The following is a 16550-nucleotide window of genomic DNA, read 5'->3' on the forward strand; positions in this document are numbered from 1 at the left end:
AAAGCTGAGTGCTAAAGAATTGATGCTTTTGAACTGTGGTGTTGGAGAAGACTCTTGAGAGTCCCTTGGACTGCAAGGAGATCCAACCAGCCCATTCTGAAGGAGATCAATCCTGGGTGTTTTTTGGAAAGAATGATGCTAAAGCTGAAACTCCAGTACTTTGGCCACCTCATGCGAAGAGTTGACTCATTGGAAAAGACTCTGATGCTGGGAGGGATTGGGGGCAGGAGGAGAAGGGGACGACAGAGGATGAGATGGCTGGATGGCATCACTGACTCGATGGACATGAGTTTGGGTGAACTCCGGGAGTTGGTCATGGACAGGGAGGCCTGGCATGCTGCAATTCATGGGGTTGCAAAGAGTCAGACACGACTGAGCGACTGAACTGAACTGAACTTCAATAGGTGGGGAAACTGAGTTTTAAATCACTGAAGATTTAAAGTGAGAATTTAAATCACTTTCTCAGTGTCAAACAATCCATAAATAGTACACTTTGTGTTTGCATAAAGGTCCTCAGAGCCCACACTTTTAATACTGAACTGTGTTATCATTATTACAGCTACTATTATTCCATTTTTCATTATCTTTATTATTGGATATAACAAAAGACAGTTCCGGGTAAAATTTGAAAAGCACACAATGCAATAGCTATCTTTCTGAATGGCACTCAATGGTGTGGGAAAGCAGCAGGATACTGGATTAAGAGGAGCTAGGTTTTAGTTTATGTCTACATCTTCCAAGTCATGAGACCTTAAATAAGTCTTCCACTGAGACTTTACTTCCTCATCTGTAAAATGAGCTTGATAATAACCACCCCAGGGCACAGCTTCAAAAATCAAACATTATCATGTATATGACAATATTTTGTACAGTATAAAATACAATATGAGCATGTTCGTGTCAGTTCTGTTAGTTTTACCACCATTACCAGAGGCCAAGTCATAGGTAGGTGCACAGAAACTACCTTAGTTTGCAATAGAGAGTGAGGGAAAATGTTTCTGGCTCTGGCTCCACTAAGGGAAAAACCTACCCCAATCTCACCTCAATGTTAATGGGAAAAAAAAAATCAAATGTAAAGTGTTGTACCTGCATGTAGAGGATATGCTTCCAAGACCTATAAGAATATTTTTAAAAATAACAACAATAAAGTACTTAATCTGTCTGCCCAAGATTAAAAAATACAGAAGTAACAATGTAGGTTGTAGGTACGATGCGTGCATGCATGTGTGTTCAATCATGTCTGACTCTTTGAGATCCTATGGATTGTGGTCCACCAGGATCCTCTGTCCATGGGATTTTCCAGGCAAGAATATTGGATTGGGTTTCATTTCCTTCTCCAGAAGATATTCCTGACCCGGGGATCAAATATGCATATCCAGTAGGTCCTTCATTGGCAGGCAGATTCTTTACCACTGTGCCACCTGGGAAGCCAAATGCAATGAGTCTTGTGCAACTGTGTTATTAAAACATTACCTTAATAAAGAAACTGTGGTACATATATACAGTGGAATATTACTCAGTCATAGAAAGGAATGAACTTGAGTCCATTGAACTGAGGTAGACAAACCTAGAACCTATTACACGGAGTGAAGTAAGTCAGAAAGAGAAAAATAAATATTGTATAGTAATGAATATGCATGGAATCTAGAAAAATGGTACCAGTGAACCTATTTGCAGGGAAGGAATAGAGATGCAGACATAAAGAATGGACTGTGGACACAGTTGGGAAAGGAGAGAGGGGGATGAATTGAGAGAGTAGATTGAAATATATACACTACCATGTGTAAAACACAGAGGTAGTGGGAAGTTGCTGTATAACTCAGGGAGCTCAATCTGGTGCTCTGTGATGACCTAGAAGAATGGGATGGGGCGTGGGGTGGGAAGGAGGTTCAAGAAGGAGGGGGATATATGTATACTTACGGTTGATTCACATTGTTGTATGGCAGAAACCAACACAACATTAAGGCGATTATCCTCCAATTAAACAAAATACCCTAAGGTTGACTTTTTACAGTGTTCTCAGAGCTTCAATAGTGCCACTAATTTTCTCTTCCCACTAATTATTTTACAAAACTAGGTAAGACAGCTTTGACTGGCCCAAGTACCAACTCCTGAAACTGGATCTTCCTGTCAGTGAAAACATCGCCACCTAGAAATCTAGAAAATTGGGGGATATTTATCAGACCATCATTAACTGGAATGACAGTCATTTGGCAGACCCTACAATTCACTGAAAAGCTCTGTGTGGGCACTTTGTCCTTTAGAATCTGTGTTCTGGAGTGATGGGCAAGTCTGATCTGTTTATCTTCCTGAGTAAACTGATCATAATTGCCCACATTGGATGATAGAACCCACAAATGGTTAAGGTCATAGCTGGTTCCTCAAGGTGAGCCTCCTGATCTTAAGTTATTCTAGGGGTCAATGTGAATATTTATATTCTTTCTAATGAAGTAAGTTGGAGTGTACATGCTACAGATTAGAGCTGTAACAGTGAAGAGCACAATAATCTTGTACTATCCATGACAAGATTCTCTGCAAGAAAGTGATGATAATTAATGGAATATCCTATGTATTCCTATTGGTGTGAGATGCACAGACCCACAGCATATAAAATAAGATATCATCATGTATATTAGATGAAACATCTAGTAAATCAATAAGTCTGAAATTTATGGAAACTAAAATAATGTTCTTCTGGAATTTAGAAAGACTGTTCTCTGGGTCCCATCACATAGGACCATATGAATTCAGTAGAGTCACCAAATGATAAGCTACCTAAGGGTAGGGCTAGGTTTCTGTTGCTCAACAGTCCCTCCCAAGTGCCTAGTACAGCACAGGGCATATACTGCAGGAACACTATAAATATTGTTGGGTGGATGGAAGAATGGAGGAATAAATGATGTCAGTAAATGTAGCCTAGCTGGCCAGAATCAGAGGCCAACATTCAGAATGATCTTGAGAAAGAAACTCTTCCCCAGTTGCTTTATTTAGCATGCTGCTGCTGCTAAGTCACTTCAGTCGTGTCTGACTCTGTGCGACCCCATAGACGGCAGTCCACCAGGCTCCCCCGTCCCTGGGATTCTCCAGGCAAGAACACTGGAGTGGGTTGCCATTTCCTTCTCCAATGCATGAAAGGAAAAGTGAAAGTGAAGTCGCTCAGTTGTGTCCGACTCCCAGCAACTCCATGGACTGCAGCCTACCAGGCTCCTCCCTCTATGGGATTTTCCAGGCAAGAGTACTGGAGTGGGTTTCCATGAGTTTTATCCAACTACATTACCAGGGCCCAGAAAATATTGTAAGCTCATAAGATTTTCACTTGATTTATGAAACTGAAAAAAGAAGTATCACAAGCACCCACTTTGATCTGAGTTTCTATTTCAGTCCTTCTCTCCAAATCCCAACTTCATGCAGCTACATCTACATCACAAGATCTCGTTCTCGCATCCAGTTCTTGCTACATGGATCCACTGTATCAACTTTTTTTTCTCAAGGCAATACAAATTTTTTTTTTTTTTTTTTTTTTTTTTTTTAATTTTATTTTATTTTTAAACTTTACATAACTGTATTAGATTTGCCAAATATCAAAATGAATCCGCCACAGGTACACATGTGTTCCCCATCCTGAACCCTCCTCCCTCCTCCCTCCCCATTCCATCCCTCTGGGTCGTCCCAGTGCACCAGCCCCAAGCATCCAGTATCGTGCATCGAACCTGGACTGGCAACTCATTTCATACATGATATTTACATGTTTCAATGCCATTCTCCCAAATCTTCCCACCCTCTCCCTCTCCCACAGAGTCCATAAGACTGTTCTATACATCTGTGTCTCTTTTGCTGTCTCGTACACAGGGTTATTGTTACCATCTTTCTAAATTCCATATATATGCGTTAGTATACTGTATTGGTGTTTTTCTTTCTGGCTTACTTCACTCTGTATAATAGGCTCCAGTTTCATCCACCTCATTAGAACTGATTCAAATGTATTCTTTTTAATGGCTGAATAATACTCCATTGTGTATATGTACCACAGCTTTCTTATCCATTCATCTGCTGATGGACATCTAGGTTGCTTCCATGTCCTGGCTATTATAAACAGTGCTGCGATGAACATTGGGGTACTCGTGTCTCTTTCCCTTCTGGTTTTCTCAGTGTGTATGCCCAGCAGTGGGATTGCTGGATCATAAGGCATGTCTATTTCCAGTTTTTTAAGGAATCTCCACACTGTTCTCCATAGTGGCTGCACTAGTTTGCATTCCCACCAACAGTGTAAGAGGGTTCCCTTTTCTCCACACCCTCTCCAGCATTTATTACTTGTAGACTTTTGGATTGCAGCCATTCTGACTGGTGTGAAATGGTACCTCATAGTGGTTTTGATTTGCATTTCTCTGATAATGAGTGATGTTGAGCATCTTTTCATGTGTTTGTTAGCCATCTTTATGTCTTCTTTGGAGAAATGTCTATTTAGTTCTTTGGCCCATTTTTTGATTGGGTCATTTATTTTTCTGGAGTTGAGCTGTAGGAGTTGCTTGTATATTCTCGAGATTAGTTGTTTGTCAGTTGCTTCATTTGCTATTATCTTCTCCCATTCTGAAGGCTGTCTTTTCACCTTGCCAATAGTTTCCTTTGATGTGCAGAAGCTTTTAAGGTTAATTAGGTCCCATTTGTTTATTTTTGCTTTTATTTCCAATATTCTGGGAGGTGGGTCATAGAGGATCCTGCTGTGATGTATGTCAGAGAGTGTTTTGCCTATGTTGTCCTCTAGGAGTTTTATAGTTTCTGGTCTTATGTTTAGATCTTTAATCCATTTTGAGTTTATTTTTGTGTATGGTGTTAGAAAGTGTTCTAGTTTCATTCTTTTACAAGTGGTTGACCAGAGTTCCCAGCACCACTTGTTAAAGAGATTGTCTTTAATCCATTGTATATTCTTGCCTCCTTTGTCGAAGATAAGGTGTCCATATGTGCGTGGATTTATCTCTGGGCTTTCTATTTTGTTCCATTGATCTATATTTCTGTCTTTGTGCCAGTACCATACTGTCTTGATGACTGTGGCTTTGTAGTAGAGCCTGAAGTCAGGTAGGTTGATTCCTCCAGTTCCATTCTTCTTTCTCAAGATCGCTTTGGCTATTCGAGGTTTTTTGTTTTTCCATACAAATTGTGAAATTATTTGTTCTAGCTCTGTGAAGAATGCTGTTGGTAGCTTGATAGGGATTGCATTGAATCTATAGATTGCTTTGGGTAGTATACTCATTTTCACTACATTGATTCTTCCAATCCATGAACATGGTATATTTCTCCATCTGTTAGTGTCCTCTTTGATTTCTTTCACCAGTGTTTTATAGTTTTCTATATATAGGTCTTTAGATTCTTTAGGTAGATATAAGGCAATACAAATTTTTGAACAAACTTCAAAACTCCAAACTTGGTTAACATATACACACTACTACATATAAAATAGATAACTAATAAGGACTTTGTGTATAGTACAGGGAACTCTACTCAATACTCTAATGGCCTATATGGGAAAAGGCTCTAAAAATGATTGGTGTACATATATCTGACTCACTTTGCTCTACATCTGAAACTAACACAACACTGTAAATCAACTATACTCTAATAAAATTTTTTTAAAACCTCCAAATTCAAGTTAAAACTTGAAAAGACATAACCAAGATGTTTTTGGAGTGTAGATGAAATACATAAGAACAGAATTTAGGGGCAAGCCATTATTTTTTGTTTGAAAAAAAGTAATATTAACCCAACTATTCCAGCTTAAGTTAGTATCAGTCAGCAAATCCCTCATTAAAGTTCAGACTCTGTAATTAAATTTAAACAGATATTATGATCTATAGAGTTATTAGTATTAACCCATAATTAATACTATTTTGCTAATACATTAATGTGTGAATAATATTCAGCAGGTCTTTCATCTGTGTGGGATGTTTATGATCGTTAAAAGTAATTATTTGCTATCAGGTATACACTAGAGCAATGGCACCCTACTCCAGTACTCTTGCCTGGAAAATCCCATGGACAGAGGAGTCTGGTAGGCTGCAGTCCATGGGGTTGCTAGGAGTCAGACACAACTGAGTGACTTCACTTTCACTTTCATGCATTGGAGAAGAAAATGGCAACCCACCCCCAGGGATGGGGGAGCCTGGTGGGCTGCCATCTATGGGGTCGCACAGAGACGGACACGACTGAAGCAACTTAGCAGCAGCAGTAGCAGCATACACTAGAGCAGATAAATTATATTCAACTGCTGATGCTCTAGGTCTCAAAGCCAATCCATTCCTTCACTATATCCAGGAATACTTAACGGAATTTTTCCTAAACAACCAGGTAATTCCTAAACCTTTGTGTACAGGTGATTCTTCAAGAGAGCTGGTTAAAATGCAAATTCTAGGACTCTAATCAAAAAGTCTAGTTTAGAATTCCTAAGCAAAAGGAGCATGAGAATTCTCATTTATAATCCCAAAATTTATAATCAATTCTCATAATAATCCCAACTGATTCTGATGTACTAAGGAAAAGTCTAAACGTGGATTTATTCTTAAGCTGCACATTTATTCTAGTCATAATTTGGGAAGACAATAAATTCTAAAATGTTCCAAAATTATAGTCATAAAATTATGGAGATAATTAATATGGGACATGTGTAAAGGGGGTAGAAAAAGAAGAGCTTGGGAGAATTAATTGTTCCTTTTCAAAAGGCATGAGACTTACATAATTTTTAAAAGAACAAAACACTTTGAATGGAGAGATCTTGCCTCTATTTTCATTTCCAAAGTTGTGTTTTATATGGGATTGGGTAGAAGATTCTGCCATCAAAAGGTTTTAAAGAAATGACAGAAAAAAAATCAAGAAAATAACTGGTATAACATACAAAGTAGAACACGGTGTCTGAAAAAGAGTTTATTAGCAATAAATATTCATTGAATAAGATGAATAAATGTCTTAATGAATAATTATAGTACCACATAGGAAGAAATACTGATATATTTTTACAGACATCAGACTTTTCTATTTAAAAAAGCTTTCTTGTAACATAATTCTGGGGCCCATTCTATAAAGTGGTGTTAAGCTTGATGATGGTGTTTTTGTAAGTTTTTAGTCGGTAATCTTTTCATTCCAAGTGGCAGTAACTCTGATTCAAAGAGGTTTTAGTGTGAAAAACTAGAGAATTATAAAAGTGGGAAGACCAAGAATGGGTATTTTTACTTCAGGTACAGCTGAATCCAGAGCACAAAGTTGTTTTTCTTTTTTTTCCTGCAATATACTTTTCTCATCTCTGTACTCTACATTTCTCTGTGTTTGCTCCATTCTCATGCAAGCTTTCCCTTTACAATGACAAGAAAGCTGTCATTAGTTCCAATTCCACATCCCATGCTACCAGTCATTTTACCAGTTAAAAGAAAAGAGAGTACTTTTAGGACAGTAGCTCAAGCAAAATTTCACCCAAATGAGTTCTGATTAGACCCTAGTAACATGACTTAGATTGGAGAAGGAAATGGCAACCCGCTCCAGTGTTCTTGCCTGGAGAATCCCAGGGACGGGAAGCCTGGTGGGCTGCCGTCTATGGGGTCGCACAGAGTCAGACATGACTGAAGCAACAGCAGTAGCAGCAGCAACACGACTTAGGCCACATTCCTGTCTGAATCAACCACTGTGGCCAAGGGCACATTCTTCCGCTTAAAACATACCCACCGCTGGACTTGAAGCATGGCTAGCCACACCCAAACAACATGGACTGAGAATGGAGGAATGATAATTCTCAAAGAAAAAATAAGGTGCTATTACCAGCATGAGAAATTTACTATATAAAAGACTACAAGAGATAATGTCAAACTGAAGTCCTTCTGAATGAACCAAGAGAAATGAACTTCAAGGGAAAATTCATGTGAGACTAAGTGTATTCATTATGGCATTCCTGAGTCAGAGGTATGTATAAATACGTTAGCAGTTAAGAAGGAGGAGAAACAGAAGGATGGTTGGGGGAAGAGGGAGGGGAGGACATAAGAACCTTTCTGACAATTGTGACAAAATTGTCTTGAGACATGAAGGTAAGAACATTCAGTTTGGGACACTGAGATAGGGTAGAGCGTCATAGAATTTTAGGGCTAAAAGGACTTGAAAGACCACCTCATCTAACTAAGTGGGTTGCAAATGAAGAAACAAAACATCTCAGGATTTAACTCCTTCTACATGTCCATTTCCATCTCTCACTATTTAATCCATCATTTTACTTTCTATCCCTGGAGAAGGAAATGGCAACCCACTCCAGGATTCTTGCCTGGGAAGTCCCATGGACATAGGAATCTGGCAGTCTACAGTCCATGGGGTCACAAAGAGTTGGGCGTGACTGAGCACACACACACTTACATCTTGTCCCGTGCAGTAGTCATTTGGCCATATAGCACGTGAAATGTGGCTAGGTCAAACTGAGATGTGCTCTAAGTATAAAATACACAAAGAACTTCAAAGAGAGTGTAAAAAATGGTGTAAAATGTCTCATTAATATTTTGTATTGATTGCTCATTGAAATGATATCTGGGAGATTCAGTTCAGTTCAGTTCAGTCACTCAGTCATGTCCGACTCTTTGCAACCCCATGAATCTCAGCATGCCAGGCCTCCCTGTCCATCATCAATTCCCAGAGTTTACCCAAACTCATGTCCATTGAGTCGGTGATACCATCTAACCATCTCATCCTCTGTTGTCCCCTTCTCCTCCTGCCCTCAATCTTTCCCAGCATCAAGGGCTTTTAAATGAGTCAGCTCTTCACATCAGGTGGCCAAAGTATTGGCGTTTCGGCTTCAACATCAGTCCTTCCAATGGACACCCAATATTGATCTCCTTTAGGAGGGAGTGCTTGGGTCTCCTTGCAATCCAAGGGACTCTCAAGAGTCTTCTCTAACACGACAGATCAAAAGCATCAATTCTTCTGCACTCAGCTTTCTTTATAGTCCAACTCTCACATCCATACATGACTACTGGAAAAACCATAGCCTTGACTAGAAGGACCTTTGTTGACAAAGTAATGTCTCTGCTTTTTATTTTTTTATTATTTTTTTTTCTGTCTCTGCTTTTTAATATGCTGTCTAGGTTGGTCATAACTTTCCTTTCAAGTAGTAAGCATCTTTTAATTTCATGGCTGCAATCACCATCTGCAGTGATTTTGGAGCCCAAAAAAATAAAGTCAGCCTCTGTTTCCCCATCTACGTGCCATTAAGTGATGGGACTGGATGCCATGATCTTAGTTTTCTGAATGTTGAGCTTTAAGCCAATTTTTTCGCTCTCCTCTTTTACTTTCATCAAGAGGCTCTTTAGTTCTTCTTCACTTTCTGCCTAAGCGTGGTGTCATCTGCATATCTGAGGTGATTGATATATCTCCCGGCAATCTTGATTCCAGCTTGTGCTTCCTCCAGCCCAGCGTTTCTCATGATATACTCTGTATATAAGTTAAATAAGCAGGGTGACAATATACAGCCTTCACGTACTCCTTTTTCTATTTGGATCCAGTCTGTTGCTCCATGTCCAGTTCTAACTGTTGCTTCTTGACCTGCATACAGATTTCTCAAGAGGCAGGTCAGGTGGTCTGGTATTCCCATCTCTTTCAGAATTTTCCAGTTTATTGTGATCCACAGAGTCAAGGCTTTGGCATAACCAATAAAGCAGAAATAAATGTTTTTCTGGAACTCTCTTGCTTTTTTGATGATCCAGCGGATGTTGGCAATTTGATCTGTGGTTCCTCTGCCTTTTCTAAAACCAGCTTGAACATCTGCAAGTTCACAGTTTACGTATTGCTGAAGCGTGGCTTGGAGAATTTTGAGCATTACTTTACTAGCGTGTGAGACGAATGCAATTGTGTGGTAGTTTGAGCATTCAGAAGAGAAATGAAAAGCAAAGGAGAAAAGGAAAGATACACCCATTTGAATGCAGAGTTCCAAAGAATAGCAAGAAAAGATAAGAAAGCCTTCCTCAGTGATCAATGCAAAGAAATAGAGGAAAACAACAGAAGGGAAAGACTAGAGATCTCTTCAAGAAAATTAGAGATACCAAGGGAAGACTTCATGCAAAGATGGGCTCGATAAAGGACAGAAATCGTATGGACCTAACAGAAGCAGAAGATATTAAGAAGAGATGGAAAGAATACACAGAAGAACTGTACAAAAAAGATCTTCATGACCCAGATAATCACGATGGTGTGATCACTCACCTAGAGCCAGACATCCTGGAATGTGAAGTCAAGTGGGCCTTAGGAAGCATCACTATGAGCGAAGCTAGTGGAGGTGATGGAATTCTAGTTGAGCTATTTCAAATCCTAAAAGATGATGCTGTGAAAGTGCTGCACTCAATACGCCAGCAAATTTGGAAAACTCAGCAGTGGCCACAGGACTGGAAAAGGTCAGTTTTCATTCCAATCCCAAAGAAAGGCAATGCCAAAGAATGCTCAAACTACCACACTTCTGGGGGATATATTGGACTAAATGAAATATATTATTGAAATTAATATGAGTAACATTTTTTTCTTTTTTTAATGTGACTATTACAAAAATTTTAATTATGTCATGTTTACTTATATAACTCTTATTTGTGGCTTGTGATAGGTTTTTATGGATCCCACTTTTCTATCCATACACTCTTTCAGTGGCTACAGCATTTGTTGGGTGGCAGCGATATGGAATAACGTCCTCCAAACTAAGAAGGAACTTGGAGACTGACACATGATGCAGGCAACTCCATAAATCACAGCTATGAAGTTACTGTGAATTCTTACCTATGGACAGGATCAGGTAGACAGAAATTGGAAGCATTTGTAGCTGCATTCTGTACCCTAAAAGGGGTATGGGGTGGGCAAAGTATTTAAAGGGACTGAAGCTAAGAATAGAATAAGACTACAAAGTGAGAAGTGCATTTACACTGATGGAAATCAGGGTGCAACACCCCCCCACCCCAGGTTGGGGCGGCAGTGGGGGTGGGGGTGGGGGGGGTGTCTCATGAGCACTAACTGTGTCAGCATAATACATTCTTTCATTTTCATGTCAGATAAAGGCAAGAGTAAAAGTTGAAAAGAACTTATCTGACTTAGGCCCATTCCTCGTGAACCCAGTCACATAGAAGGTAGAGAGAGTAGGACTTTCGGACTGAGATGAAGCTCACAAAATGGAGTCAGTGTGGTTCAGTTATACAAACCTGCCCTCTTCTTTCTAAATTCCCAGCCAATGCACATATTGTTACCATCACCTAGAAACTCTACCTCCTATGCATCCTCAGGGCCTAACAGGAGTCCCACTTCAGGGACACTGTTCCCAACCTAACCATCCCCTGCATGTGTTCTTTCTTTTTTTTTTTTTTTTTAGAAAGCAAAATCATAAACTATCTTTATTGGTTTTATAACACATTACAAAGATTTTCTTCAAATGGGTCTTCGTACCTCAAAATTTAAATTATTATTTTTAGTGTTAAGGGTCAAGTGTGTAGTTTCAAGTGATCTGTTCAAGGAAAAATCTTAAAAATAACTATAAATCTGAGAGGCTTACTTGATTGGCAAGAACTTTACTTTGTCCTCCTCAGGTATTGATTTTCTCATTCAGCCTTTTCATTTGTTCACTCATTCTTGTTCTGCTTTGAGTTGGGTTTCAGGTAAGTATAGACAGTACTTAAAACTATTTTATGCATCTCTGTATATTTGAATAAAATATACAAGGTTCATGATAAAATTTAAGACATTTTTCAAAACGATTTTTGAGGAACTTGTAAATTTTTGTTCTTTTCTGTGTGGGTGAGTAATATGCTTTACTCCCTGCATGTGTTCTCACAGCTCCCTGCTCCCACTTCCTTCACACTGAGTTGTGACCACTTGGCCTGTTTATCTTCTAAGTCTCCTGATTTCAGGCACCATGCTTTTCTCGTTCACCACTGTATCCAAAACACATAATATGTGGTCAGTAAACATTTATTGGACCAATGTTGAACAACTAAGTTGAGTAACTAATAACAATAGTTATTAGTTAACAATGTTGATTAACAACAATAACAGTGTTGAATAACTAATACTCTCTCATAGGTCCCCAGAAATTCAAATATCCATTTGCCTACCAGGAATAGAAAGCATATCCTGTATGCAAATTTATGGCCTTTAACTTTTCTAGAATGTATGATCTTTTCTCTACTTCTAAATAGTGAGAGTGGCTCATTTGCATTTTTTTACCTTTAACATGACTTAATGGAGGGATTTAGTCCCCAGAGAAATGAAAGAGGCTCCTTCGGTGAAAGCACAGTAATATGTTGCATACTTAACAGAGATCTTCAATCAAAAGGCTTGTGATCTAAGCATCAAGACAAACTGCTATCATAACATGTAAAACACACACTATATTTACTTTCCAGCTTTTTAATTATAAAATCAATGGAGTGTTAATCATTTAAGCATTAGCTTTCTCACTGGGAATTCCCTAACTCTTCTTTCTGAGGCATAAACTCATAAGTTGCTCAATTTACCCAATTTGTCAGGACAATTTCCATTAAAAAATATGAATATTTGATGAAAAGAAAACAAGTACAAGCCACTTCTCTGAAGTATCCAGTGACTTACTGGAAGAAATGAAGTCTATGAGTGAATTATTTGCTTTCCTATTTCCATCGTGAAACTGTCTTCGGCAGTTGTCTCTGAAGGTTGTGCTTTATTTCAGAGCTGGGTTTTTGTTGCAATGTGTCTATTTGGTTGTGAGTGTTTGCTTATTTATAGAGCAATAAAGAGATATCAGGCTTCCCAGGTGGCATGGTGATAAAGAACCCGCTTGCCAATGCAGGAGACACAGGAGACATGGGTTTGATCCCTGAGTTGGGAAGATCCCCTGAAGGAAGAAATGACAACCCTCTCCAGTATTCTTGCATAGGACATCCCATGGACAGAGGAGCCGGGCAGGCTACAGTCCATGGGGTCATAAAGAGTCAGATATGACTGAGCAACTGAGCACAGCATGGCATATCAGTGTGTTTCCATAGACATAAACCATTGCAAAAATAGTTTAAAGCTGTTTGTTTCTTCTCCCCACTGTTTCTTCTGGTCTGTTTCTTCATTTACAGACCCCACTGTAAATGAAACAATTAGATATGTGTATGTAAATGTAAGTGAAAGTGTTAGTTGCTCAGTCATGCCCAACTCTGCAACCCCATGGACTGTAGCCCTCCAGGCTTCTCTGTCCATGGAATTCTCCAGGCAAGAATACTGGAGTGGGTGGCCATTCCCTTCTCCAAGGGATATTCCCAACCCAGGGATCAAACCCAGGTCTCCTGCATTGCAGCAGATTCTTTACCATCTGAGCCACCAATACACCTTGAATTTTGCAGTTTGAAAAGTGCCCTCACACAATTTATCCCATTGACCCTCAATGGAGGTAATCATTATCCCTAGTTTACAAATGAATCCACAGAGGACTGCAGAGGTGACATGCCTGTCCAAGTGCCACAACCAAGATTCAACTTAAGATTCTAAGTTTCATCTTTTTTCCTCTACCTAAAACCTCTCTGATATCTGGTATACCTTTTTAAAGATTTGCTTTCACAAAATCTCTAATTTCGACTTGAGTGTATTGCTTGCCTCTTTCCTGTCCAACTCAGAGTACTGGGCATATAGTGAGCACTCATTAAATATTACCTATATTACTATTCTTTCTTTTTTTGTTGTTGTTGTTGTTTTTTGTTTTCTTTTTTTTAAATTTTATTTTATTTTTAAACTTTACATAATTGTATTAGTTTTGCCAAAAATCAAAATGAATCCACCACAGGTATACATGTGTTCCCCATCCTGAACCCTCCTCCCTCCAAGTGAGGTTATTGAATGGAAAGGGGATTTTTATAAAAGCTGGATTTTGTTCCACTGTATTGCTAATCTCCTTTAAGGCATATGAGTATAATTCTTATTCCTTGGCTTTGTGTTTATATCATCTGCCTCTCTATGATTCCATGGTCCTATAAGGCAGAGGACAACTTCTTTGAGTGATGTCAATACTAGGGGCCTCTAATACTTGTCATAACTTGAAGCCCTAATTTTCTCACTAGAGCCTCTATAATGGTGCTAATTAGTACAGAATCTTCTTTCTGGGCCAAAGGGAGGGCAAATATCATGCTCTCTGGTTTCAAATAGGGTTGATTTATTTTTTCTGTTTTCACTAGCTTTATTACCCTTTTAATTTTCCTTTATTTATTCCTAATTTTAATCTATTTTCCTAATTTATTCCTTTATTTTGCTTTATTAACTATGCCAAAGCCTTTGTCTGTGTGGATCACAACAAATTGTGGAAAATTCTTCAAGAGATGGGAATACCAGATCACCTTACTTGCCTCCTGATAAATCTGTATGCAGGTCAAGAAATAACAGTTAGAACTGGACATGGAACAACAGACTGGTTCCAAATCAGGAAAGGAGTAAGTCAAGGCTGCATATTGTCACCCTATTTATTTAACTTACATGCAGAGTACATTATGAGAAATGCCAGGCTGGATGAAGCACAATCTGGATTTGAGATTGCTTAGAGAAATATCAATAACCTCAGATATGCAGATAACACCACCCTTATGGTATAAAGCAAAGAAGAACTAAAAAGCCTCTTGATGAAAGTGAAAGAGGAGAGTGAAAAAGTTGACTTAAAGCTCAACATTCAGAAAACTAAGATCATGGCATCTGGTTCCATCACTTCATGGCAAATAGATGGGGAAACAATGGAAATAGTGACAGACTTTATTTTCTTGGGCTCCAAAATCACTGCAGATAGTGACTGGAGCAATGAAATTAATACTCTTGCTCCTTGAAAGAAAAGCTATGACCAACCTAGACAGCACATAAAAAAGCAGAGACATTACTTTGCCAACAAAGGTGCATCTAATCAAAGCTATGGTTTTTCCAGTAGTCATGTATGGATGTGAGATTTGGGCTATAAAGAAGGCTGAGCACCAAAGAATTGATGCTTTTGAACTGTGATGTTGGAGAAGACTCTTGAGAGTTGTTTGGACTGCAAGGAAATTCTACTAGTCCATCCTAAAGGAAGTCAGTTCTGAATATTCATTGGAAGGACTGATGCTGAAGCTGAAACTCCAATACTTTGGCCACCTGATACAAAGAGCTGACTCATTGGGAAAAACCCTGATGCTGGGGAAGATTGAAAGCAGGAAGAGAAGGGGACGACAGAGGATGAGATGGTTGGATGGCATCACCGACTCAATGGACATGAGTTTGGGTAAGCTCTGGGAGCTGGTGATGGACAGGGAAGCCTGTCATGCTGCAGTCCAGTTCAGTTCAGTCGCTCAATCATGTCTGATTCTTTGTGACCCCATGAACCACAGCTCGCCAGGCATGCTGCAGTCCATGGGGTTGCAAAGAGTCAGACACGACTGTGTGACTGAAATGAACTGAACTGAATTTTTCTCACTTTTAATTTTCAAATCATCTCTTTCCATAGTGCTTAAAACCCATTTTCACAACCCTCTGAGGATTTCCTTGAACCCCACCCCCGCAACCCCTCCTGCCAATACTTTATAGTGTCCTCAGACTTCGACAATAGAAGCCCTGAAATAAACATTTTCAATCTATAGAAAAATCCACCTGAATTTTTTTTTCCATTTTGCTTTTCTCCATATAAATAAAATGAACACTAATAAGAGTGCTTGAATCAGAGAATTTGATCTTCTGGACCAGGCCAGAAGTAAATAAACCCCATAGTCAGTTGGTTTGAGGAAAAAGGAGCATGTTTTTCTGAGTGTAACAAAAGGGAGAAAATAAGAGACCCAAATAGAGAAGGAAGATAAATGGCAAGTGGTACATGGTAGTAAGCAATTAGAAAGTTTAGTTTTGGAAAATTCTCATTTCTTCAATGAATGGTAGAGTGCCTGATATGTGCAAAATACTACCTAGAAAAGTTTTCACTTTTCTAAATTGTATTGCATCTTGCTTTCAAAATTAAACTCTATGGTTAGTTTATTACAGCTAGTAACAACTAGCTATAATTAGCTAGATTATTATGGCTAGTATCAGTTTGTTACAGCAGGTTTGTTACACCAAGCTAGTTTGTTATTATTCTAACAAACTCCAACATTTCATTTCCTATTCACAAGAAAAATTCACTCCTAGCTCACTAAAATCCAAATTCAGTGTTCCTAAACTCTAGGAAGTTCTCTTCCATGTGGAGAATCAGAGACCTGGACTCCTTCCCTCCTGAGCAAAATCACTCACCATTTATGGGCAAGAAATTAATCATACTGTAATGCATGCAGCAAGAGAGGCTAGGCAATGTAGTCCAGGAAAAATTAAACCAAAAACAGATCTGGTGAATAGTTAGGAAATCTCTGGTACCAGCTTTGAAGTCAAACAAACCTTGATTTGAATCCTGGCCCCATAACTGACTATGTGGCCAGGGACTACTAACCTAAATCTCCAAGCTTGTTCTTTGTAAGATGAGGATTATAGTATCTCTCGATGCTCGGTTGTGGGGGTAAGTGATATAATAATCATAACAAACTTCCAGCACTTAAGAAATGTGCTTAAGATTTCTT

The 16550-nt window shown here is 38.9% G+C and overlaps 1 long non-coding RNA gene across 1 annotated transcript in view; it reads right to left on the reverse strand.

The window, feature by feature from the left end:
- Window positions 1-548: 548 nt before the first annotated feature.
- LOC129634778 (uncharacterized) overlaps window positions 549-16550 on the reverse strand; it is a 35288-nt gene continuing 19286 nt past the window's right edge. The window contains exon 3 of the long non-coding RNA XR_008705893.1: window positions 549-1421. This is a non-coding gene — a long non-coding RNA (uncharacterized LOC129634778). The remainder of the gene's footprint in view (window positions 1422-16550) is intronic.

Source organism: Bubalus kerabau, chromosome 1, assembly GCF_029407905.1.
Source record: "Bubalus kerabau isolate K-KA32 ecotype Philippines breed swamp buffalo chromosome 1, PCC_UOA_SB_1v2, whole genome shotgun sequence".
In the NCBI taxonomy this organism is placed as follows: domain Eukaryota; kingdom Metazoa; phylum Chordata; class Mammalia; order Artiodactyla; family Bovidae; genus Bubalus; species Bubalus kerabau.